Source organism: Typopeltis vanoorti, chromosome 2 (genome assembly GCF_054136105.1).
Source record: "Typopeltis vanoorti isolate ZY-2024b chromosome 2, IOZ_Tvanoo_1.0, whole genome shotgun sequence".
Classification (NCBI taxonomy): Eukaryota; Metazoa; Arthropoda; class Arachnida; order Uropygi; family Thelyphonidae; genus Typopeltis; species Typopeltis vanoorti.
Window position 1 is genome coordinate 81,334,437 of NC_143550.1, and position 26,450 is coordinate 81,360,886.

General features: G+C 37.9%; 1 protein-coding gene across 1 annotated transcript in view; it reads right to left on the minus strand.

Annotated features, from left to right (window-relative positions):
- LOC150109208 (plexin-B-like) overlaps positions 1 to 26,450 on the minus strand; it is a 792,153-nt gene that overhangs the window by 709,585 nt on the left and 56,118 nt on the right. Inside the window, exon 2 of the mRNA XM_090406262.1 lies at positions 15,586 to 15,634. The gene's annotated coding sequence lies outside the window, so the exon portion shown is untranslated. The remainder of the gene's footprint in view (positions 1 to 15,585; positions 15,635 to 26,450) is intronic.

Consider the following 26,450-nt stretch of genomic DNA (forward strand, 5'->3'; position numbering starts at 1 on the left):
TAATTTACGACCTTCTTTATTTGTCATGAAGCGGAGCCAAGTTTTCGGCTGGGTTTTCAACACCCGAGTTTTCGCTGCCAGAAATGATTCTAAATACCTGGATAAACAACGTGTTTACGGCATGAATGATGATGACAGCAATTCGCTCTGGCAAAATAAACGAAAAATTATTTGCACACTAAAAGAAGCGAAATGGAAGGAGGTTTTCCTCCTTTTTTAATATTTGCATCAAATGTAGGGGAAAGAGGGAGATGGGAGTGGGAAAAAAAAAAAATTCCGTGAATCATTGGAAGCATGGATATCAATTTAATACCACTGCATGTTTAGTTTTAAGCATTTAGGGTTAAATATCTCATTAATTTTTTTGAGAGTAAATTTATCCAAGTAACGAAATATTACGAAATAATATTAACATGCTAAAGATCCATTTAACTTGGGAGAAAACATGAATCTCAACTGTATTTCCTTTTAATAATAGTACGGGGCGAGCTAGGAAGAACTACGACAGCTACAATATCTTGACGGAGCAGATTTGAATAGGTTGCAAACTGGTATGAGTCATCCACAATATTCAATGCAATCATGGGAAGATGGTTTGAGTTCGGTCCAAACCCTCATGAGTAAAGAAATAATAAATCCGTATTGCTTAAGTTTGTCCACGAAATGTTAATCATGTTGCTATGGTTACCGCAGCGGTGATTATGAATTTTTGAAACAGGATCTCAACAGACAAACGTTACGAGGTTCAAAAATATCGCTCTACAGTATCTCAGATGGCAATTCATCTTCGGAAGTTTAACTGACAATTCTACTTCGATATTATAATAAAGCCAAATGAGGACGTCGTCAATTTTATTGTTCCATCATCAACCTGTACCACCGTGTTTAATCTTCTGATTCGAATATTAAGACTTGATCGTATCATTGCAACAATTCTTTTAGATTTCACTAAAATAAAAAAACCTTTTTTCCTCCATTTTCTTCGTACTTTCTCGCCCCTTATTTAAGCCACGGTTTCCCCAGACAGGGCAAAGACGCTCAAGCTAAAATTTTAATTCACTATAAAATGCTAATTCTCAGGCTCTGTCGCGATCATGTCTGGATGGACTCTTCGTTCGATGACTATATGATTGTGCGCAGGTCTCTAGCGTACGGCAGCTAATGCAAAAACATTTACATGGGAGGAAATAACTTGAAATACATTGGCAGTTTTTCTTTTTTTAAGTGAACCATCCATTTTTTGTACTAAAAATTTTTAGTGACAAAAAAATTACCGTTTTTCTTATGAATATAACAGTGATCTATCTACTAGTATAAATGATGCACTTTATTTATTAGAAACTTATGTAGTAATGTAGTATTTTTTTGTTTGTATTTTAGGCCTGACGATTAAATAAAGTTTAAAATCAAATAAATATGTTCCTAATCAGGGGCTGTTCGTGCATAGGCACTCCCAATTTTTCTCGATATATAAATATATTTATTAATTTATTTATATTTGCTTGTAATATTTAATTTTATCATCAACAATCCTATACAATTCTCTTATTTTGTATAAAAAATAATAAAAATCCATCTTGTAACACTTAGGAGGGCGAAGGACGCTAGCAGCACTGTGTTTATCACAGAGTCATATTGCTACGCGCGCCAGCATATGCACGTCATAGTGAGATGCGAGCTATTAGCGCAATGCGGCACTGTCCGTCTCGCAGTTCCGCTGTTTATATGCAGTTTGCGCCAGTAGTAGAGTGTTCGTAATGCTTATCGCGTTTACTCCGTCTCTTTAAATATTTGGACATTACAATTAAAGACGTAACATTTGTTATAGTTTTTATTTAAGAACATTATTGGGGTTATGATAATGGATTTTATTTTTAAATAATTTTGAATTATACCAAACTGTATAATTTTATCACTGTCCTTACAATGTGTATGTATATTTCAAAAGTTGCAGTCACCCCCACGATTTTAAGCCACGAGCCGCCACTGTTCCCCTAGTCATTTTTTAAAACTCATTTTAAGCCATTTTCTGTCTCATTTTGTCACATAAAAATTGCATCACAGGTTTACATTAGTTACAAATAAATATCTTTTTTAAACTTCATAAACCCTCAAATTTGCAATATTTATGCAACCTAATGTAGAGTCACATTTTTTTTTTTTTATACATAACAACACGCGGTACATGTTTTGCATAAACTTCGTGTATTTTTAAATTACCGTCTATCTGCATTGATTAAGGACATAAGTTGTGCATGACAAACGACTAAGGGATGTAATTAATGATGTTTACAGGCATTTAAGAGAAGTATGACAGCAACTCCTTCTGGGAGGAAGTGCAGGCGAAGAGGACCACAGCAACTCATTTCGGCTATTGCCATCAAACTATGTTCCGCGGGTTACAAGAAGAATACGACCCCAAAATATCCGCTTCTCCGAACTTGCTGCAAGAGGCAGGTTCCAGAGGGTAATTTGGAAGGGATACATCAAAGCAAGCACAGAACGGAGGCAATTAATAGGCATAAACAAAACAAGTATACGAACAACACAGTAAAGAACACTTAGCTCCTTGTTAAACATGTATGATGTAGAAAACTGTTTGGGAAAGAAAAAAAAAAAAAACTGTTTAGCGAATGTAGGTTTCAGTTACGACATTAGTCTTTTGGTTGGAAAGACCCGAGTTCCAATCCTGTCGAGAACGAAAGGAGCCTATTCTAGCAGACAGGATTGAAGGAAAGTATGTTCATTGACTGCACTAATATAAATTTATTTCTTGTTCAAGTCCAACATGTGCTTGGTCTGTTATAATCTTTTTGTTTTTTCAGACAGACGCTAGATGACGCTACTGCAGATCGTACAATGCTTGTACATCAGTTACAGATAGAAAAGAAAAAAATATATACATTCATTCATCATTCACCAAATTAAAACCAAAAAATGGGAATCAGCAGTCAATCGAATGCTTTTTCTGCTTCTATTTATTTATTTATTAACCAAGTACCGTGTTTTTTCCCCCTTTTTTTTTAGTGATTGTAATAAATTCTTTATATCTTCAGCTCATCTTCCAAGTGATTTTCTATCCTCTATGACTGCAGTCTCGTATTGATTCGAGTTAAAGGGTGGAAACGCTTATTCACATAATCAACAATTTTTCCAGACAGACCTTTGTACTACTGCAAATAGTACAAAGTTTCTCCGTTCGGTTCAGATAGAACAGAGTTTGTTTACGGTTATTGGTCGTTTATTTCAGACTTGGAGCTTGCATTATTGAAAAGCAATATCGTATAAAGAGTGATTGGGTGTTGTTTACTTGGCGATTGTGTCTTTTGTGTCCATTGCAATTATCACATGCTAAAACTTGCTTTTGGAGAGGAAACAATGCACAGAACTGAAACCTTTGATTGGTTTCCCAAACTCAAAAGCAACTTCACGTCTCTTGATGATACTCGTCAACTCAGGACGTTCACTGGTGCAGAACTTGTTCAAATAAACATCTGCATCACAACCCACGAGTTAGCTAATCACTTGAGAATTATATTTAGATAATGTCAAAGTATTTTCGAAAAGGATCTGAAACAAGAGATGCAGAGTACAGCAGCTCTTCATCTATGCAGAAATTTCTGGCCAAAAGAGAAAAAGATTGAGAGGAGTGTGTTACATGCTCGCCTTACTTTCCAGATTTGGTACCGTGCGACTTTTTCCTTTTTCCAAACTTTAAGTGAGCACTGAAGGGAAGACGATCTGATGATGGCATCACGATAAAGAAAAAGATCTTAAAAACGATGTCATCTTAGAGGGATAGAAAGAAATAAAAAGATAATAGAAATGATGTTTAGAACTTTAAAAATAAAAGAGGCTCAAACTGTCTGCATATACATCATAGTAGAGGTCACATGCATGGATATTCTGCAGAAGGTTTCCTTAACGTTCTTTCTTTTCTTTGGCGCCAACCAACGCAAGACAAAACAATCGCTACTGACGTTTCTCGCTTCCCTCCATCCCTGTCTGTTTCTTCTTCCCAGAGAAACAGATTTTCTCTCCGTCTAGGCAGGTCATCAGAGCACAAACTCTATTGTTACCTTTTCTCAGCTCATTTTCGGGAATTTTATTTTTCTGGATAACAAAAGGAAGAACTCAAACCACTGAGCCATCTCTCTCTCTCTCTCTCTCGGCGACTCGTTTCACGGTTATTAAAGTGGCATAATTGGCCTCCAGTGTGCATTGGCCAGTTTCACTACCAATCTGCTAGCTTGACCCCTCATCGACAATCGTGCGTTCCTCTACAACACGCTCCTCCTGCCTCTTATCTCCGGTGTGGTGATTCTTTGGTCTCGTGCAATTAGATTACCTCCATTAAACATCTTTTCGCAACGGGGAAAAATAATGATGGCTCCGAGTGGATGTCTTGAAGAGTGGTACCGAAAGGATGAAACCTTAGCAAGCAACGCCACCTCCCTCTTCGCTTCAGTTGTTCCAATTTTCCCCACCCTTTTATTTTTATTTTTTTATACTCACTTTCAAGGTCAACATTTCAGTGTGCCATTTAAAAAAAATAAAGAAAGAAAAGGGGAAAAACGTGCGAGAGTGCTATGACGTTCAGTAATGTTGGTTATAGGACTAGCGCCCTCTCTTGGAGACTGTGGGAATTATTTTGGTCAATATCAAAAATGCCTGATTGTTGTTGCCGTGTCATAAGCGTACAGCTTACAGTTCAAATTAGCTCTTTCTCGACGACCAATGCGGGCTGTAATTTTATCACCGCTTTTTATGTGTGCTGTTGGGAAACACTGATTTATCTGAAGGGTTATTTCTGCTTGAAAGAGTGCCGGTTCCTGCGGGATATCATGAAGATATTTTATCACGATTCATTGCCTCCTTTCTCCCCGACTATTCTTTGTTGAACAGCAAGAGACCACTGAGGACATTCCGGTTTTTTTCCTTTGACATTAGATTCGATCACCTTTCTCCTGTTGGTCTGTCGTTCCTGATTGTTGTTTTAAACCCCGAAATCGACTGTCTTATTTCAATGGCGAGTGATTCGAGACTATACCATTTGCAATCTTGTTTATAATCCTCTACAATGTATTATTTTTGAAGAACCCTGCATATTCCAATCTGAAATTTAAAAAAAAAAAAAATGCATCTGACGTCACTGATAGACGAATTCCTTTAAATGACTTTAACATCTTAGACTTTCGTTTGTTCTCATAATTACACTCGAGAACCTCCAAGAAATGAGTTTTTATTTTTATTGTTTACCGCTTTCTTGATCCACAAGTTCCCGGATGATCAGAAACGCCCTCTAACTCAGATAAATGAAATTACTGTTTTTTTTTTCCTTCTCTCTTTCTCCTTGACTAATTCTAGACACTTAGCACGACTGCATATCAGTGACGCGTCCTCTAATGAAAAACAAGACGGTAATAAAACAAGAGAATTTTCCAGTTCTTCACTTACTACACAATCTAACAAAACCGGTTTAATTCGGTAGTAAAGCCTCCTGGCTGTTACACAGAATTGTACATTAATCATATTCCAGACAAGTCGCTGGTAGCCTCAACTGTATAATAAATGTTTTCTTATTATCCTGTTTCAGAATGCAATAACTGCGCGAGTTGATTTTGGAGAAAACTGCGTGGATGGACGAAGGCTTTTTTTTTTTTTTTTTTTTTTTTTTTTTTTTTTTTTTTTTTTAAGGTGCAGTTTTTGTACGTTGAAGTTTAGCGTTACTTGTTTTGTGATCTGAGCAATGAGAAGAAGAAAAAATGGGTAAAAAGTGATGACAGGAATGTGTAGGTATCAATTAGCTGGCCCACACACACGGAACTGACCGTACACATTCTCAAAAAATGTCTAGAATTAGTTCTGTGTAAATTATAGATAAGAAACTTATCGCCGAAGATTAGTGAGAAAGTGCAAAAAAGCCTTCGGGTGCAATTTTACAATTTCCGTTTGTCACGACCATCAGCGATTTTGCTGGCGATCTTTGAATAAATATTTTGATTAATCCCAAACTTAAGAATAACGTGCGAAGTCTACTTTTATACGGGGCAGATACTACAGAAGTCCCTTTCCCAAACGGTCGGTCACACATCCCGCGATTTGGGCTTTAAATTATGCGCCACTTATCAAAAACAATTCTCGCAAGGGGGTGCAAGGTTTTGTAGCCTGTCTGCAAATATATATTAGCCTCATATCCAGTGGCGGCCCGTAAATGAGCACTGCGACACTGCAGCACCCCCAAGGAAAAAATAAAAAACATTAAATTTTCTTTGTGTTTATAAATAATAACAATGCTTACTACATTATATAAATGCAATACAACATGTTAAAGGTTACAGCTTATGTTTTGACATTGATTGAATAGTTAATAATTGGAATTGTTCGATTAACGCTTTAGATTACGAAACAAACGCACTGCGATCTAACGCCGACATTCGTTTGCGCTTGTCATTGCACGTTACGTCATTCCCAACTGTAACTGCTCAAGCGGCATTGTATTTTTAGTATGCTTACGCGCCTTATTTCTGTGAGATATTATTATTATTATGGGCAGCTCCAAGGAGACCTTAGACTCATCGAGGGAGGCCCTAACATCATGTCAAGAACAACTATTCAACATTCATACAGTATCTATCATACTTCTACTTGAACTCATTTCCAGTCATGGCACCCACAACAGACTGGCAGCTTATTCCACTCATTCACCAGTCTCCAAGTAAAACACCTAGTTCTAACACCCTTGCTAACCACGCATCCATGGATGGCCCCTAGTCCTCCCACTATGAAACGGTTGTTATTGGTGGGTGTGCGTGGTGAATTATTTTTTTTTGTAAATCTTATTTTATTTTGTTAAAATAACATATAATTATTTATTTATTATAGATACAATGCTGAATTATGACGAGTGTCACTGTTGAAAATATGAAAAGAATATTTTTTCAATTATCGTTACATGAAACAAATGCACTGCGATGATATTCGTTTGCACTTGTCATTGCTATTGATACGAAATTTATTATTGGTGTTTGTTCGTGGTGAGGATGAAATATTTTTAATAAAGCAATTTATTTATTAATAAATTCGTTACTGAATAGGAATTTTTTTTTTTTTTTTTTTTTTTTTTTTTTTTTTTTTTGTATATGCAGTACCCCCCCACTTAAAATTTTCACCGGCCGCCACTGCTCATATCGTTAGTTGTTTCTACCATAAAACCAATCGACCTCATTAAACGAATTATCAAGACAATCAACAATATGAATAAAAATGTAAATGAGATATGTCTATCGAATATTTTTGGAGTTAGACCACACAGTAGAACTCGCACTAGTTCAGACACCAATAAGAGTGTTAACATTTAGGATCACAACATAGTGATCGTGCTGTTGGCTGTCGTACTACTCTCGCTACGATGCTGCAAAAATCATCGCTAACCATGAACTCAGCTATTGGTCAATTATAATAGAGAAAACTGGCTGCCTACCGATTTCCAAAAGTTACAAGAGCTGCGCCTACTATCTCTAAAGAATAAAAATGATTTATTCTTTAATTATTTATTGGAGTTAGAAAAGCGAAATTCGCCAGCGTATCTCTCTTTTGTAAGCACAGATAGGATATTCGATGTAGTGTGGACTCCAATGCATATTGTGGTTTTCATTTATGATTCCAGTGGATCTAAACTTGCTTACAAGTCATATGTCAATCTACCCACGCTTGGACAGAAACTATAATAACAAAGCCGAATAAAAATATTATTCAACGTTGACCCAAAACATACAATTCTTTACAATGATAAATGTTTTGTCAAAAAACGAAATGATAAAATGTATGTTTTCGACAACTTTGAATCAAAAGGGTGGTCTGTAGAGAGCTTTGATAAATTGTCGTCACAACTACACTCCTCCACATAATAAGAAAAATCTTGTGATATTCATACATAGCCTATGAATAAAATTATTAAGACGTCACATAATATTATTCGAATCAATACGTTTCATTTTTGCCGCGTGTGTATGTGTTCGCATGCGTAAGCTCTCGAGGGTAAAAACCCATCCTTCTATCCTCCACGATCGAGTGAAAATCCCAAAGAATGCAAACAATCAATTTGTGACAATGCTTTGGACACGCTGGAATTGTATCTCGCGAGGCACGTAACAAACATTTATCATCATGTACAGGATTTGTATTGTTGGGTTGTTTCTATAAATTCCATGTTCAGATGGATGAAATCATTTATTATCAGGATCACTACTTTATCACTGGAATTCAATAGAAACAAATGTTATCTTTCGTCAGCTATAAAAATATGGTCGAAGACATGACTACAAATCCACTTCGAAATACGAAGGAACGTGTGAGGTTGATAATCTTTGAAAGGAAACTTTAAAAAAAAGAAAGAAGAAAAAAAAAAAAAGAAATATATGAAAAGGAAAAAAGATATGTGAAAAGAGCAGGTGGAACAAATTGAAACAGACTAAAGGAATCGGGAATAACTGCAAAATAATTTGGTCTCCACGTTCGCGTCTTTCAATAGCCAGTTCATTTCTCAACAGCTTTTTTTCTTTTCTTTGCTTCCTTCTTTCTTTTCTATTCCAACCTTTTCGCGTTATCCGAATGCTACCTCGGCATTGCATATTATCTCTTAACAAATTGGTGTTCCGCTGGTTTTCTTTTTTTTTCCCGAATGTTTGTCGACTTCAAAAAAGTTTTTCGTCAAATCGGATAGAGGCAGGTGGTTTACAACCAATTTTCCCACAACACACGGAAGGGGGGTGGGGAAAAAAAAAAAAAAAGAAAAGAAAAACAGACTTTACCGTCAGAGGGCGCTGAATTGTCGATAAAATCCATTAGTGTTTGAAGAAACTTCGTGATATGACTGAACTTATTAGAAGTTAATCATTATTGTAGCAGATAGGAAAAAATTATTTTGCTTGTAATCTCTCTCTCTCTCTCTCTCTCTCTCTTTCTCTCTCTTCTTCTTACTGAAGAGACCTCGAGAACCAAACAGAATTAATAACTCGATTCTTTTTGGGCGTTCTGTCCTCAATCGCGTCATAAATCACCTCGGTAAAGGGGATGACAGCAACTATGGATCGTACACATCCTCGCACCTGAGCATCGTTTAAAGGAAAAACCATCTTGGATATTGTAGCAAACAAAAGGGAACCACACAGAATAGGGGGAAGGGGGGGGATGAATTTTTAAAAGGAGAGTCAATAAATTGTAAACACCATAATTCATGAATTTCCCACCCGCAGTTTCAAATGTTTCGTGTTTTCTCACCTTCGCTTCTTTAAATGATTCCGTGAATAGAAAAGGAGGAGATCCACATTCCGATATTTCCGAAGTTCGTACAAAAGGTACGGACGAACGCAAACGTTAATTAATGGCGTTACACAAAAGTGCCGCTCACATTCTTATACACGGCGAGACTTGAATAAATAAATAGATAAATAAAATCTGATTGTTACCATCGTTTCTTTTAAGAATGTGAAAGGTTTCGTTAGAATTATTGCTAACAGATGGCCTAACGTCTCGTGTTCCGCTTCGCTCTCAACAACATTATTTATAAAGTGCTTCTTCCTAATGCCAGTTTTTCATCGGACCTCTGGTGGCACTAAGAAGAAGCTGAAGTATTACGCGACTTATTTTTTCTTATACAAAAACCACATTCAGCCCATCTTATCCAACTAAGTGCCCTTACATTACTTTTGGCTGTTTTCAATACTCCAACTTCGTTCATTTTTATGCATATTTCAGGGATTTAATTTCGATGGAGATTGGTCCGATATGCTGATCAGCTTGTAGTGGTTTATTAAGCTAAAAACACATCTTGATCAAGAGAAGTCGTTTTGGGTTGATTTAGGAAGAGAAAAATCAGGCTACTAACGCCATGCCTGCCTCTGTGCATGGGCTTCATCCATGGGCGAGTTGCTGGGCTTCACAAATGGTACTTCTGACTTCATGTGATTCCGGAAACATTTGATTAGGCTACTGTATTCTTCTGTGATAAGAAAATAGCCGAAACAGAAAGCATCCTATCATGTTGCGAAATTGGTAAGGTAGTGTATATATACGGAAGATATGCGAAAACATGACTGACTATAGTTTTGCACTGAGAAGAGCTTCATATCTAAAGAAAAGCGATGTTCAATTGGGGGGGGGGAACCCATAGTTTGACTCTAATTGCCAAAACACAACACCCCCCCCCCCTTTCTTCTGTTTCATCTAATTGTTCTGCGTCTTGTGATAAACCCACCTATCCTTTCTCCATCTGCACAAGCACAGTGGCCTTTGGAGAAAATCAACCACTGGTGATGACTGGCCAATAGTCCATTATACATATGACGGGTCCGTAGCGTATCTTATATAATAAAAGAACAGTACGAGGTACCACTCAATGAACTTCGCCCACATCTTTCCAAAAAAAAAAAAAAAAGTTAAAATAAGAGATCAGCGGTCTGGCACCTGTGTCGGTGATAAGAAACGTCCAGTCCAGGATTTTGAATTTTCACTGGTGTTTCGGCGGACTGTTCAATGATGAACACGGTATTCAATCCGCGATACATTTGAAAGTAAATTACAATCGATAAAATGGAATTCTACTTTATACTTTCCTTTTCTCCCATCCCTCTAGTTTTGATGACCGAAGCACCGAATAGTTTTGAGTATCCAAGACGACCTCTCGGTTCCCCAAAATAGCAGCGTTGGATTTCTGACTCCTTTTCTGCAGCCGTCAGCTGAGGAAGGCTTCGGTCGCACAATAAACTGCACGTTGGCTCCACACGTTGGAATGCACGTAGTAAAATCCCGATTTTAACTCCAGATTCGCCGTAATATCTACCAACAGTAACAGTTCGTCACGTATCGGGCTTAGGAGTGTTACTCATTTTTCCGGAAGTGATGAGTCGACACATTCCTGCAAGCCGACTGTCGGTCAAGGGAATGTTTATTCGGAACTTCGCTACCGTTTGATAGTTTTCGTTTTTCTTCTTCTCTCTCTCTCCTTCTGCTGACGTAAAGGAAGTTCCATAAATCACTTTTAATGGGCTATGTGGAAGCGTCGTGAAAATGGAATTTATTTCGGGCCCGAGGGGTAGTTTAGTAGCGTACAACGCATCAAACGTTTTCTTCCAGAGAATTTCCTTTTACGAAGGAAGCAAGCCTTTCCTTTTTGATGTGGTCTCATACTTTTGATCCCAAGTGTACATGTTCGTGTGACGTCAAGCTCCCAAACACCACTGCACGAATAACAGAATAAGATGATATGATCTTTCCCCCTCTAGCGCACCCTTCTGTGGGCTGTCAGTTTGTATTTAAAATTTCCCCTGTCATCCTGCTCTTTCTATCGATCTAAGGCAGATGATCTCTCTCTCTCTCTCCTCGTGCAGCAATGGCTAGAGAACCTCCTTGTTTACCGAAGACTTCTACACTCTAAACTTGTGTGTGTAGTTTGCTAATTTCATTTGCATGGAATTCTTCGTGTCTTGCTATTTACACAACTCGCTGTGTGCTCACCCACTGCATTCTTGGCAGCCTTACTTTGTCCTGTTCACTCGCCGGTCTAATAACATTGGTGAGACGGGAAGCTTGAGAGAAAGGTAAATATTAATGTAGCCAAATTCCGATATTCCTCCCAAATGTTGTTCTAAATATCCGGTTGTGCAGGCTCGAGCCGTGTTTCCATTCCTTTTCTACCGAATCTGCAAGGGTTATCAATGTTTCAGAGAGCTGAACTACGAAATAAGATAAGGATTTTAAGGAGAAGATGGGGGGGGAACTCGTTTCGTAGCGAGTGCTTCGCGTTCTTCAGAAAAGGCAAACTGACAGGAGTTTTGAGGTAAGACAGCGTGTTTGTCTTGTTTCTAAGACGATGGGATAATGCAAAAAAGAACTTGATGGACAGCTCAAGTGAAAGGGAAGAGGGGATACTAAAACACTTGGGAAAAGACGAAATAATGAACGCAGACAAAAGAAAACAATTAAATGGAGTCCGAGAGCAGAAAGAAGAGACTCCAGTTGATGAGGAAATAACAGGCAGGATAGATGGAGGCCAATACTGGATAGATTCTTACGGATGAAATAAACTCTGGAGAGAGAAACAAATGTTTGCCTTTGCACTATACAAATTTAATTTGCGCCAAATGTTGTTCTGAAAAGTGCGTAGTATTTCTTCTCAAAATAAGTCACGACAGGAATGCCTCTAATATATGGTTGCCACCTAAAAAAAAAAAAAAAACCTGGCGAGGTCCAATGCTAACACCAAAAATACAATCTCTCGGAATCATTATTCTGAGGGGTGTCAGCGCCATCTGAAGTTATAAACTAATAACTATTAGGCTAAAGTCATTCCAGTAATTAATTTTAATTAATTCTTCCTTCCATCAACACAGTCTACGTAATAATTTATCTTCAATAGCACCTATTCCTAAGAAATCATTAAATGTCGTATCATAGACTGCATGTAAAGCGATGATATTTTATTGCATCTCGGAAGGTATTAATATAAATGAAAGAGGAGAAGGGGGGGGGGTCAATTCATACCCGCTTCTTATTTGTAGCATCTTATTTGATTCACTTATAGCACCTTTAGAATTATTCCTGAAGGGTTAATTATCTATAGAACTACATTTCCTAAATACTATTATAAGTAATTACGTAAATAACCAACAATTCCATCCAAAGCATTTAATATTCCGAACCTTAAGGGTTTTCAAATAAATTTTGTAAATATCTCCGAAATCATTCAATAGCCATCTGAATAGGGAGAAAATAATCTCTTTCTGCATCAGTAATTTTTAGGATTGTTTCTTGTACTACGTAATATTGACCTGGTTGGTAGCAACACCAATATGTCGTGATTGCGAGAAACCCGGATGTAGAGAAAATGGAATTTCTGTTGCGGGAGGATAATAACAAACCAGATCGAGCCAATTCAGTTACCTAACCAATTTTTTCACATCACGTGATTCTCATTGCCAGTACTGTTGACTCCGTAACTCGCAATACACTTTTATAGCGCATCCTTACAAGAAGAAGATGCAGACGTCGCTACTTTGAACTACACCCCCGACACTTGTAATCACCAACAAAAACTCTTTTCCCATCATAAAGATGTCAAAGCACCTTTCGGATAAAAAAAAAAAAAAAGAAAAAGAAAAGAAAACGAAGAATTGAGTCGTTTCGGAAGGAATATTCCTTTGAAAAAGGTAAAAAGGAATAGAAAGAAGAACTGCTAAAAAAAAATAAGAGATGTCATTAAAGAAGATGATCGTTGCGGGTTCTTAAATCACCCCTTCGATTATTACACCTCGCTGTATCGAGTAAGCAAGCGGAACAAGAAGAGCAAATCAACTTAAAACTGCATCCGAGTGTGCTGCTGCTGCTCACAGGGAAAGGACTGACGGAAGCGAACTAACTGGGGATGTTGAACTCTTCCTTCCGTGGCTGAGATATGTCAACAATAACCGATGTTGAGGCAGTTTTCGGAATTCCACATTCCGTTAGCGTTATTCACCTCTCTCTCTCTCTCGCCTCAAATGGTGTCATTTTCGTTTAAAGACAAAATTCCGGATGTTTGTGTCAGTTTTGGTAGGCAGCCTAAAATTGAAAAAAAAAAAAAAATTCTATAGAATTCGAAGATTTCATTTCATTTCTCCCAATAAAATGGCATTGAATAATAAAATTCCTTGCGAACATATTATTGCATTTGTTCGTGAGTTCAAATAGATCACAAAATATCAATATTAGCTAAGCCTAACTTAGAGCCTCCTCGTAGTTCAGTCAGTATTAACGTAGTTCTTTGGTTGGAAGGACCTGAGTTCGAATCCCGTCTAGGAGAACTTTTATCAAAGCTTTTCAATTGAAAGAAAGTTAGTCGGTCTCACATGGAGGGAGCGAGAGTTTTTCCTTCATCAAAATCGGGTTTTTCGTCCCGTAAAACATGCAAACCAGTCAGAAGGACACACGTAAAATAGACATATATGACACCATGGGGGGGGGGGGGTAAGGATTAATCATTCTACTGCGTTGGATTTGGTTTCGGAAACTTGCATGAAACTGGAAGGAGACCCAACTTAGTACACAATCGTCAGTAATTCTAATCTTCTGAGGATTCTGAGATTCTCCCTCAGAAGGGAGAACCTCAGAATCCTCATCTTTTAATCTTCTAATGCATTCCGACATTTCCTTAAGGCTGCGCCATTGGAAAATGCGGAGATCAAGGCCGAATCCAGACAGTGTAGCGGAAAATATCCACCGTATCTATCCCACAAGGTTGATAAATTCTTCTTCGCAGATGTTCATTGAAAACTGGACTGGAGATCGTCTAGTAGAGATGGTAATAGTGTTTGTTTGCTTCGTTGAGTGTTCATTGAAGGATTTAGACAACTACGTATTGCTGTATGCGTGACAGAGGAGTGTACTTTCCATACGGCGTTGTGACGGTTCACTGGTAGGTGATCCAACTCCTACCATTCGAACAATCCACGTAGATGCACCATTTTTGTGCTGCAGCTGGTCACATCACGGAGTGCAATTTGTGCTCCACCAAAGGTTTCCTGCTCTCTACACCCACACAGTTGAATTCTGTTGACACCTCCGATGGCCAATGAACAAAATTGCGTCACACCGGGAGCTCAAAATCATCCATTTATTAGTAGATGAAATTTTCTGATCGATTTGTTTGGAATTATGGCTCGAAGCAAGTTCAGGCTGTAAGGCCATGGCAATATGTTTGCTAATTATGTTTTTCTATATGACTCTCCCCCCCCCCTCTTTTCACTTGCGTATGTGAGATTGATTTGCAGCACATTTGCAAGAAATGTTCTAGTATTCAATCAGTTTGATTTTGCGGATAAATGGGTTTGAATCATACATATTCCATACGCAGACGCCTTTAGCGTTATCTTTAATATCAACACTTACACTGGTGAGTGAATAAAGGTGCAGAGGAAAATTTTTCTAGCAATTATTTTATTTATTACATCAAATAACAATTAAGTTGGTTTTGATTAAATAAAATTTAAATAATCTTAAATATTCTTTCTAGCATCTTTAATTAATCTAATAACTTAATTATAAAAAGTATTCCCTTAATGGGTATTTGCAAATAAATGCGAACTACGACTTTCGCATTTTTACAGGATTTATGTAATTTCTGGTGGCAGTGCGTTATTTATTTCTAATTAGCTTTAAATGATGCAGTTAATGCTTTTTAAATTGAGCATCTTTTTAAATGTATTTTTATCGATATGACAAAATTAATAACGTTTGTAGACACAATATTCAAGAAGTGCCATCTTTGTTATTTATTTTTAAATTCGTATACTCGCAGTTTTCCTTATAATGCATTGTTCTTTTACTTTCATAATGTCACAAGCGGTGGTCAGTCAGTTCACCTAACATTTGAAGGTCGGTGCGCCCTCGGGTGGGATTTTCGTAAAAATTGCCTCCGACTAAAATTCATTATATATATATATATACACACATTACATTGAAAATAAGTAAATCAGTTAAATAATTTGATTATTAAATCTTATTAGCAATTATACAAAACGTATGAATCAAATAAATAAAAATACTTACACAAATCCGGTATTATATCTGTGATAATTAGATGCACCTGTAGTAGAACCTAAAAAAGAAATAATAAAACATAAATTTGAGAAAGACTCGAAAGAATACAAACATTAAAGATATTGTAATTCACTGAGAAAAGAATGCCTTGATAAGTGATATCTTAGCTTTAAATAAAATTTAAATTTATTAAAATTAAATTAATAAAATAAATTTAAATTTAATAAAATTTATCTTAGCTTTATAACTAAGGTTAAAAGGGAAGGGGTGATAGTACTAAAATTTCATTTCAGCTTTCTTTTGTATCTAAATGATCATCAGTAGGAAGATCATTTAGATACAAAAAAAAAAAAAGATACAAGAGGAAGATCCAGGAGGAGATGCACAGAAGACATTTTAAACCCTTGAAAACGTTACAGACAAACAATTGCCTAATACGGGAAAACAAGAAGAAGAGGATCATCCGTAGAGATGCATTAAGAATATCTTCGTAAGGTTCCCCTGTATAGAGTGCTTCCCCACATGACATTCTCTTTTACCAATGGAGATTGCAATGATTTTAACACGGAAACTGAAAAACCTTTTCTAAATATACATAATTCACTCCAGTTGGAGATTATTTCAGAATGAATGCGCATGCGTAGAAAGAGTAATGAAACCAAACGCGCAATTATTATCGTTGATCGTTTTCCTACAAAGCAAATGGAAATAAGAAAAAGGACAATTCAAATTCTGCATTTCCCCTTAAGGATCATTAGAATTATGCATTAATTAAATAAGAACCTCACGTGCACGTCGAGTATCCCCATGCAACCCCCCCCCTTCCGGAATGGACACTTAACACCAAAATCGTTACGCTTAAGTCCCAACAGACAACGAACAACTTGCTCACTTCGTTAAGTCAGATGCCGTTCCCAGCCGAAAGAAGGGGGCCATCTAAGGACACATTAATTGTTCGAAAGAAGACTCGTTCCTTAAGTTTTCCAACTCATCTTTGAAAATGGCATCTCGTAACGATCCCCATAGGCAGATATCTACCCACCATAAAAGCGCCAAACAAAGAATACGTTGAAAATGTCTTCCGTGGGAGATATTATACAAAAACAGTGGCGTCCTCTAGCGTGAAAAAGTTGAAACTGGTAAACACAAAAGGTTAGTTGGGGAAAATATCTTCTGCTAGAGATAATACGTGAAATTAGATTAGCGCGCCCTCAAACGGGAAAAAGAGGAAACCATAAGTACCGCGGACGTTTACGTAATTAAACTGGGTTAATTAATTATCTTAGACATTCTCGAGAGATCTTTTTATTCGCTATTGATAATGAAAAAAAAAAGTTGATGGGGTTATCAGAGCTCCGGTTAGAGACTGCAACCTGGTGATCGAAGGTTCTTTTTAGTATTCAGCACATTAGTGGCGGCTTCTGCTGGTGATCAGAATAATAGTAATTAAGAATTACGGGAATAAGGAAAGCGGCCGAAGTTCAGTACTGTATTGAGATGTACAGCTCGCCAAATAAACAGCAAGTCAAGTTTCGCATGACTTGCTGTTTATTTGGCGTATCGTCTTTATTGACGGTACGTATTTGTTATAAGATATTGAAAGAACAGATAAAAAGTGTGGGGGGGAGGGGGGGGGTATTTGAGGGATTACAATTAGTAAAAAAATATGAGGTTCTTTTAATTATTAAAACCACATTATTGAGGAATACTGGCGTCTGGTTACGAAATCAACAGTGATGAATAGAAAAATCTATCGTGTTCATATAACCTGCTTATTGATGATGTCTTCGGATCCATACTTTCTTACAGGAAGTCGCTGTGTCTTGATGTGCGGTACGTGCTACAGAACGGGGAAGTGGATCGATGGATCCATGTGGAGGAGATAAGTGAAAGATACGATTGTTCAGCGAACTGATAGAGTTGCCGAATAAATTATACGATAAACGAAGAGATGCATGGAGAATGAGAGGGTGGGGGAGAAGGGGGGGAAACGACATTCTTATCCGCTTCCTAGAATACCGATAATGTGGTCAAGCAGAGATGTGCGACACTTCCTGGCCATTTGTGCAAATCGACTATTCAGAGAGGTGGTTTAGATGCGCAAGTTTTACTTGTAAGGATGCCAAATGTGCTTTAATGGGGCTCTTTCTCTGCCCCCCCCCTTGCGCGTGTTCCCCCCCGTCTTTATTTATGGGTCTCGGTGGCTGTGACATGTCGTGTAGTTGGGAGGCCATCCAGCACTCGGCAGTGGCGGCAGCACTCAAAATTACGATAAGGCGAAAAGGCAGGCAGACATTTTCTTAGTCACCATCTGCAAGTTAGTGGGGAGTTTGTTGCCAGCTGGCAAAGATGGACCACGGATAACTGTCTCTACGGAAGGTCAGCGAGGTTATTAAGGATCACCGTATCTTCGTAATCAAGGCAACGTCCAAGAATAAAGACGGCTTTGGATATTCAGGAACCTTAATGGTTCTTTACAGACGGCTCTGTCTGTAATGTTAAGAAGGCTTTCTTGAGAAGGGGATTTCGCACTCTTCCTAAAAGCTGAGGTTAATACAATGCAGTGGGGTAAATACCAGGCCCCCAAACCCCGTAGTGAACTAGATTGCTTAGTGGTTCACTGAAAGAAGTACTCAAGAGGCTCCAATGAAAACTGCAAGGGACAAATCTCTTCGAAAAATTGTGAAAGCTTTTTTTTTTATTATTTTCATTTTATGTGGTCGCTTCTTGTACACGAGTTTTGTTATACTAACTTTAGTTCAGGAAACATAATGCACTCCAATCAGACAATGGATTTTTTTCTCTATTGTTTTTTAACAGATTATGCTCACTTCGTATACTATTAATACAACCAAGAGGTGGTCAGTACAACAACAACAAAAAAATGAAATAAAATTAGTGAGTACATTAATAATTTGTCGAATGTTCAGTTTTAAAAAAATACCGAAATAATTAAGGATTAAAATATTTTACTTATTTCAACAGGAGGTAAGCCCCCCCCCCCCTTAACATCATGGATGCAGGATTACTTGTCTACCGTTACTATGGTAACAATATAACATCTGTTGTATATTGTTATTCTGGATAACAGTATTGATAAAGGTCGATATATCTGTTAGAGAATGCTTGTATGTCTTCTCTGTCTGGTCTTTAAGAAAAACAGGGAAATGTCCACTAAGCAACGAACTCGAGTTTTCTATCAACTTTGTACGCACGGAAATCATATCAACAAGGAGTCTTATTGTATTGTGTACTTGCTTGAAAAACCTAAATCAAAATAGAAACACTTTAAGAAAACAAAAAACTGTCTAGACAAAAGTAAAATAAATCATGATGTCCGCTGAACCGTAACTGTCTGAAAACAACTGGGCTGATTTTTTTACTTTGTATGAACCATGTTTGAATTAAGAATTTTCTTTTTTTCCCCTTAAAATGCTGTTAAATAAGTAATAAATAAAAACAACGTTTACAAAACCGACAGCTATTTAGTATTAATGTTGTCTGCATATCGCACAGCACTGTCTCAAATTTATTTTCATAAAAATAAATCAAATTATGTATTTTACGCGAAATTTTGCATCAGAGGTTCAAATCGGCGCTGCGTTTTTTTTTTTTTACTTTTGCAGCAAGTATCACAAGTTCTTTAACACTTTCATTGCCAAGCTGAAAATTGGAATGTCGTGTGGTGGCCAATTTTTTTTTTATTTAGTTAGCGACGTCCACGCGATAACGCGTGATCGGCCGTTTGGTGATGACTCGCATCCCGCGATATCGCGTGATTGGCAATGAACATGTTAAGTAGAAAAAAGGGTTCAAAGCCAACCTTTAGATCAAACTCCATTCGTATAATATTCGAATGCTGTCACTCCTAATTTTGCTGAATCTATGTATGATTCATAGTGTGAAATCCAAGTGTTGACTTAGCGGGTCAGTTCGCGTGATGTGTGGGCGGAGGGGGGGGGTCGCTTTTATACCTCGTAGAACAAAAATCAATCAGACTTGCGAGAGATCTGAGAAGGGGATGGAAAAGCAGTTGTCCCTTGTGCAGCTAGAAATTTCTTACAGACAAAGGCAGTGCGAGTACGACCATCTTAGAGATGGAAATCAGTTTCCACCCTGAATCATTCTGAACTTCCCAAAGCATTCCAAGAGAAATCTGGGTTCGAGGCTTCAACCTTGCGAATGAATTCGTGTGAGACTAGCTTACTGAGTGTGTAAATGTTCTCAACATCTTAGAGAGGATCGAAAAGTAGCATGGAACTCTCTGCTCTGTTTACATCTAGTGAAAGCTTTGTACTAACTGACGCAGCGTCATCTGGTGGTCGTTACCAAAAGTTTTTTTTTTTTTTAAATCACACTTCATAATTTAAAGATATCAAATAAATATCATTCTCGAATTCAGTTTGCACTACTCCCTCCGTTCTTAATTGTGATTTTACTTAAGACAAATCCCATTAGAGACGCAACAGAAAATTATGAAATGTTTCTGTTGTGTGTTTGCCACAAAGGAAGAACGAAGTAGACATTAATTAAGAGATGGCGGAGTGCACCAACGATAGAAATATTCCGAAGAAACATCGATTCTCCGCTCAGAAGCTGTCCAGCAAGTTTAAAATAAAGCGAGGGGATGGTTCGGAACCTCAAGTACCACATCTGTTTCCTGGCGGCACTAATTAAGTGAAGTAGGTTCAACAGCACCTCTAAGAAATCCCGCTGCATCGGTAAAGTGCCTGACGACCCATTAAGAGCAGGCTGGAGGGGATTCTTGCGGTACGAGGGAACATAAACAGAGCGGCGAAGCTGCGTTTAAAACTTTCCATATCTTCGACCGTCATTCAAACTCTCCCTTGAAATAACCTTTAAGGGTTTATTCCGGGGGAAAGGGGGGGTATCATAATCTCGAGCATAAACTCGTTACTCGAAATTAGGTGCGCGCACACAAAAATCCAGACAGAGTACTCCATTAGCCGTAATATAACGTCGGTTCGTCACCGTGCGTGCGTCTGGTAGAAACGCGTGCAATCTGGCTTTCCGAGACCGAAACAGGATTCACCGGTGTGTGTCGGAGGAGGTTCAGCGGTGTGGTAACAAGGTTTGCCAAATGGCCAGCAGACACCACCATGCGGAAAACAATGACAGCCGACAGTACGGGGTAAGGGGGGGGGGTGTTAAGGACAGATATAAACAGAAACCCCAACTCGTACTCATTTATGACCAGCTAACCGATGTCTATGAACGAGAAAATAACGTACGTGTCGAAGGTCACTTAATTCGGTCGAATGGTTTGGGTTTTCATTTGCGAGCACAGTTCTTAAAAAAAAAAAAAAAAAAAGACCTCGGTTACTTTTGGAGTCTATAAAGGTGTGTGACGTCATTGTTAACAATTTTTGAAAGAATAGATTTTAGCCTGTAATTTATTCAGCTGTAAGATTAACCAAGCTACAAGGAAGTAGATTAGCCGAAATATGTTTGTTGGTCAATTCGAAATATTTTCTTTAATAGTACTGTCCGACCACAGATGCCAGACCCCTCGACACTTCTGCGCATGACACATTATTATACGTCGGAAAATTAGCTTTTCTTTTATGAAATTCTAGTTTTTAAATTGGTAAATATTTTGCTTATATAACAGTTGGAAAATTTTACGTATAAAGCACGCGATTTCGTATGTTGGTAACGAATACGTATATCGCCTTTATCCTTTCTCCCCCTTCAACACGAATGGACTCTTCTTGATACATTGCCAGCCGAGCGTCTCGCATCTGTGGTTGTACAGTAATAGCATTACGCGAGATATTTTGATTATACTGAAGTGGCAGTATTTCCCCCCCCCGTATGGTAGCATATTTTGGTAACCAGAAATAATTTAGTGTCCATACGTCCCCAAGCGAGAGATTTCATCACGAACGAAATCCTCTAATTCTGACCTGTAAGATTTAAAAAAAAAAATAAAATAAAAAATAATTTTTTTTTACGTTTTCAAAACTTGCCCGAAAAACACGCGCGCGGTTAAGACTTGGCCGCTTCGTGTTGTAATTTCAGCTTAGTAACATTGAACTGAATCAGGTGTTCGCAACTAAATGAGCATGTCTTACGTACTTGGATTGCACAGACGTTGCTGCATAATATGTACTTATTATTAATTCAAGCAAATTGCTTCCAATATCCCGTATATGGTCTATTTGGTAAAGGGGAGGAGGGATAAAAAAAAAAAAAAAATGGTTGTACAGCATCGTTTGTCCTAATCCTCGACAAATAACCTTTTAAGAAAGTTTTGAGTAATAGCACCATCGTCATCTGTGTCAACTTTCCAAACTGCCGTTAATTATTCAAATATCATTTACGCATGACATCTACATCGCCGTGTCTTTTCCCGACTTGCGAAATTTAAATATTAATACGCGATCACGTGATCGGTGACCTATTTCACTGCAAAACAAACATCGATATCGATTCGACAGAACAAAAAAAAAAAAAAAAAAAAAAAAAAAAAAAAAAAAAAAAAAAAAAAAAACACATTGCGAGCAAACATCCGCATCTGAAGAATTAATTTCACTGATGCAAATTTTGAACGAACGAATGAATTATTAACGACGGTGCTTTCACGCGAATTACGTAGACGGTGGATTTACGATTGCTAGTCGTATCCAACAAAAAGACCCAAGAGACACCCGCTTGCAAATAACAAAGGTCTTCGTTCTGTTGCAACCGAATGCCAGAGATGAATACATCGGTGAAAAGATCGCGACCGAACAAACAGAACGAAAAAGCAGATGAGTGGAAATCGGACAGAAGTATTCGCATTTTCAACCAGGTGGAGGCAAACAAATCTTTGCGATAAGAAATAGAAATTTCTTAGGACAGGACTTTTTATTTGCATTATCCGAAGAAATCTTACAGGTCTTGTACACCATCGCCAATAATGGTCGATAGTGTACTCATCTTGTTGGTGCGTGTGTCATACGGTTATGGTGATATTTAATTCTCAGAAAAGGATATTTGCTACGGTCAAGAACTTTCGCCAGACTACTAGCTTACTGGAGGGTCGTACGCCATTCATTAGATTGAAACGAACAAAAGGCTTATTAGCTCTGTGGATCTGCATCCATAGCACTAAGCCACTCGAAGAAAGACGTTCTAAGTTCGATTCCAGTCGTCCACTAGACGGAACTCTTTCTATGCCTTTCTTCGATCGCATCCCGACTTCGACGATCTCTGGCACGGGCATTTAGAGTAGGGTTTTTCTTTCTGGAAACTCAGGTTTTTATCCCAAAAACGAAGAAAATCGATCCTAAAACACGCTATTTCAGACAATAATATAAACTAGAGACCAGGAAATGGCAGCACCGCACTCTCCTCCCCGCTTACCAATTAAAATCATCAAGAGTTTTGGGCCAGTTATCTGTGACAGACTAACGGTGGAGTTTGGCTACCACGTAATTTTCAAAGGTTGCAATAGGACTAAACGGCCTTCCTTTGGAGAACAAGAAGCGTTAGTCGATACTGGATTAAATTAAATGAGCAGAAGAGTAGGCAGCGGTTGCGTTCTTGCGTGATGAATGTATTTAAATTACAATATGCTGTACAAAGATGGAATAAACACAATTTAGATTAGAAATGCTTTATCAGCTTGCGTAATTTATTCTATCGTTAATTATTTCTGCAACAGTTTAATGCGAAGAAGCAGGCGGAACATTCACCAAGGAAAGATCAAGGTTCTTTCAAGTAGATTTCTACCATCTTGGACAGTAATAATTAATAGCGATCTCTTCTAATTTTTTAAAAAAATATTGCTGTCTATTAATAAAGGAAATATCCTTAAAATTTAGTAATAAACGTTTATAAACGATGTAATAAAATTAACATTTTATCAATACTGAAAACAAAAATAGATTAAAATAAGTTTTGGTTCAACTTCAATATAAAATCGCCACTAGGGGACGCCACTGCCAACAGTCGAAATAATGCGGCCCAAATGTATTCTCATACCTGCGTGTCACATTTCCTTTGAACTTGTTTCCATATTCGAAACATTTCAGGGTGGATTGGAAACCCTTGTCGAGGAGGTAATCTCATTCATGGCGGAGAAGCACTTTTGAATAATAAACGGTTGGGGTTAGTCATGAAAAAGCGGGTACTGAGGGGGAAGGGGTGGGGGGCGACAGAAGGATATGCTGGTGCCACAGTCACCGTTCCTTTTTTTTTATTTAGTTTTTTTTTTTCTCCTTTTTCTTCTTCGAGCGTCTTATCCCCTACAGAGACCAGTCGACAAGAATTCAGATAATGTGTCCACTGAGATATTCAGCCCAAAGGTGAATCGCTTCCGTTAACGATAAACCCTCGGCCCCGCAGAGGGCAATATCAATTTGGACCAATGTTAGGAGTGACCTACTTTTATAAACTTGTGTTGCCAAGCAAAAAAAAAAAAAGAAAGAAAGAAAAAAGAAAAGAAAGAAAAATATGATCCCTTCGAATGACGATTTATTGAAATTTTTATAGCAATCGCATCTTTAACTAGCTCGAATGGGGATTTACATTGAGAACCATTCTGGGACCGATAAGAAGATAGAAAGAAATGATCTTGATCTTTTTTTATCCTTTTTGCCTGTCTCTGACTTTTTTTTTTTACCTACATATGTGTTCGTGATAAATGAATGCCAGAAATGTTTCTTTGCATTTTACTTGAGCAGAGATAGATGTTTCTTTGTTCGTTGCTTTGTTTTCGATACAATAAAATCGCATCCTATCCTTTGGCCACTTCACTCTTAAACCCACTGCAGGTTAGAAAAGTGATAAATGTCCACGTTCGACTTCGCGCCGCATGACGTCATCAACAATAGTGATGTTAACAATGCAAGCTTTGGAGCTTGTTTCGTCAGAAAGAATTCCTAGTTTTTATTTTTTTTTATTATTTTTTTCTAGGCAATTTTCAAACATTCTTATCAATTTCAAGTTGAAAAATTCAAACAGTAAATATTGAAAAACCTAAGCCAACCTTTTCGATCTGACGGGTTACTTCGTAACGTGTCTCAAGTGGCAAAGAAGATGCCGTTCTTGTTTATTTAATATCTTTTTTTTTTGTTTTGTTTTTTTGACGTTGTTTGCAACTTGTATTTGTAACCTACGAATTGTTATTATAAAAAAAAAAATGTAATACTCAATGAACAACAATAAAAGATTAAATTCTTAGCTTGAGCATGCGTAATATGAATTTGATAATAGTTCTGTTAAAGAACTCAGAATGATTCTTTGAAGTATTAACTGACAATCCGACGAAGAAAAAAAAAAAAATCTATCAACACTGAGAACTCTTGTGTGCTTAACCTTCTCCTCGATACCATTACACGCGTTAACAATGATTACGCGAGACCCAACAAGTGCAACGCGAGAGATTCAGAGGCGTTCAATTCGCACGAGATTTCAGTAACACAATAAAACTGTTGTCAGATTTCATCTGTCTCTTTTTTATATTTTTTTTGCAATTTTTTTTTTTTTTTTTTTTCTCTTCTTTGCTATTCTTCGAACGGAATTCCTAAGAGTGCAGGTAACAGCTGGAAGATTTCCTGGAGCGACATAGCGTCTACGGAAAGGCTGGTTCGTTTTCTGTTCTTCCTCCTTCGGAGAATAGGGACGACGTGGAACTTGCCACCGTAACCTTTATGTTCGACTCTACTCGGGGGAAAGAGAACTTAATCGAGTTTGTCAGCTTAATATACGCTAATTCTGATTAAATTGCAAACCGCACCTTTAATGGGGATACACGAAAAAAAAAAAAAAAAGAAAAAAGAAATATTTTAAGGATTTTTAGAAGCGAACGTATTAATATAATAATTAACATGCCCCAAAGAGATCGCACTGACGTTAAACGGACTTCATTCTTCTGCGCATGCGCAGGATAGAAGTTTTCGATCTTATGGAGAGAAAAAAAAAAAATGGAGAGGCTCTTCCTCGGTTATAACGCTTCCCGCTTCAACAATTGTGAATGCAAAAATAAGTTACCTTCTTCGTCTCATCAATTTCCTTTTTTATCGGAAGAGGGAAGACGAAAGGGGGGGTGGGGTTATCTCTTTGTTTATTTCCCATGCTTCCAAGCATAGGTCCTTGCTTATCCTGTGCGAGCAGTCCTTTGACGTTAAGAACGCCTAAAACAAGCCAAGTAAAAAAAAAAAAAAAAAAAAGCTGCAAACACCACAACCTATGTTGTTTCATTAGGCAATCAATGACCCCCGGAGTAATTCGGTTCTTGGTGGGAGTTGGGGGGGGGGAAGTTTCACGTATTCCGGACTGGAAGGAAACAAAGAGGAATGCGAGCACGTGTGCGTTCACAGATCCGTCACGCGCTGCTACTCCAGAACCGTTCGGGGGCTACAGATGTTTTCCCACAACGCACGGACATTCGTTACTCCGATGTGTAATTTGGCCCATCAAACGAGAGGCGGCCAGCTCACAAGTAACAAGTTCGGAGACAGTTATTAGGCGCGCGCTCACTGTTTATGTTATTCTCATGCTGCGTTAAGCTCGGTGAATATGAGAGAATTATTAATGGCACGATCCGTCCAAGCCCACTTTCCCCCCACGATTCTTTTCTTTGCCCACCGTCGATGCGATGGAATCGAACTGTTTCAGAGATAACGCCAGGTGGCGCTAATCGCAGGTGACTTCACCTGTCTTTTGTATTTCGTTGATTCGCCGTTTGTTAATTTATAAAGTACATCGAAGGTGCGGGGGGAGGCGTTTGTCTTCGGGTCTTCTTACAGTCTGCGCTATTGTTTTGTGTTCGCTAGTGGGATGTGCGAAGCACGTATTCGGAACACGTTTCGTCTTCGGATCAGCTTGTTTTGTTTCTCGTAAGGTGCTGTCATGCTTGAACAGCT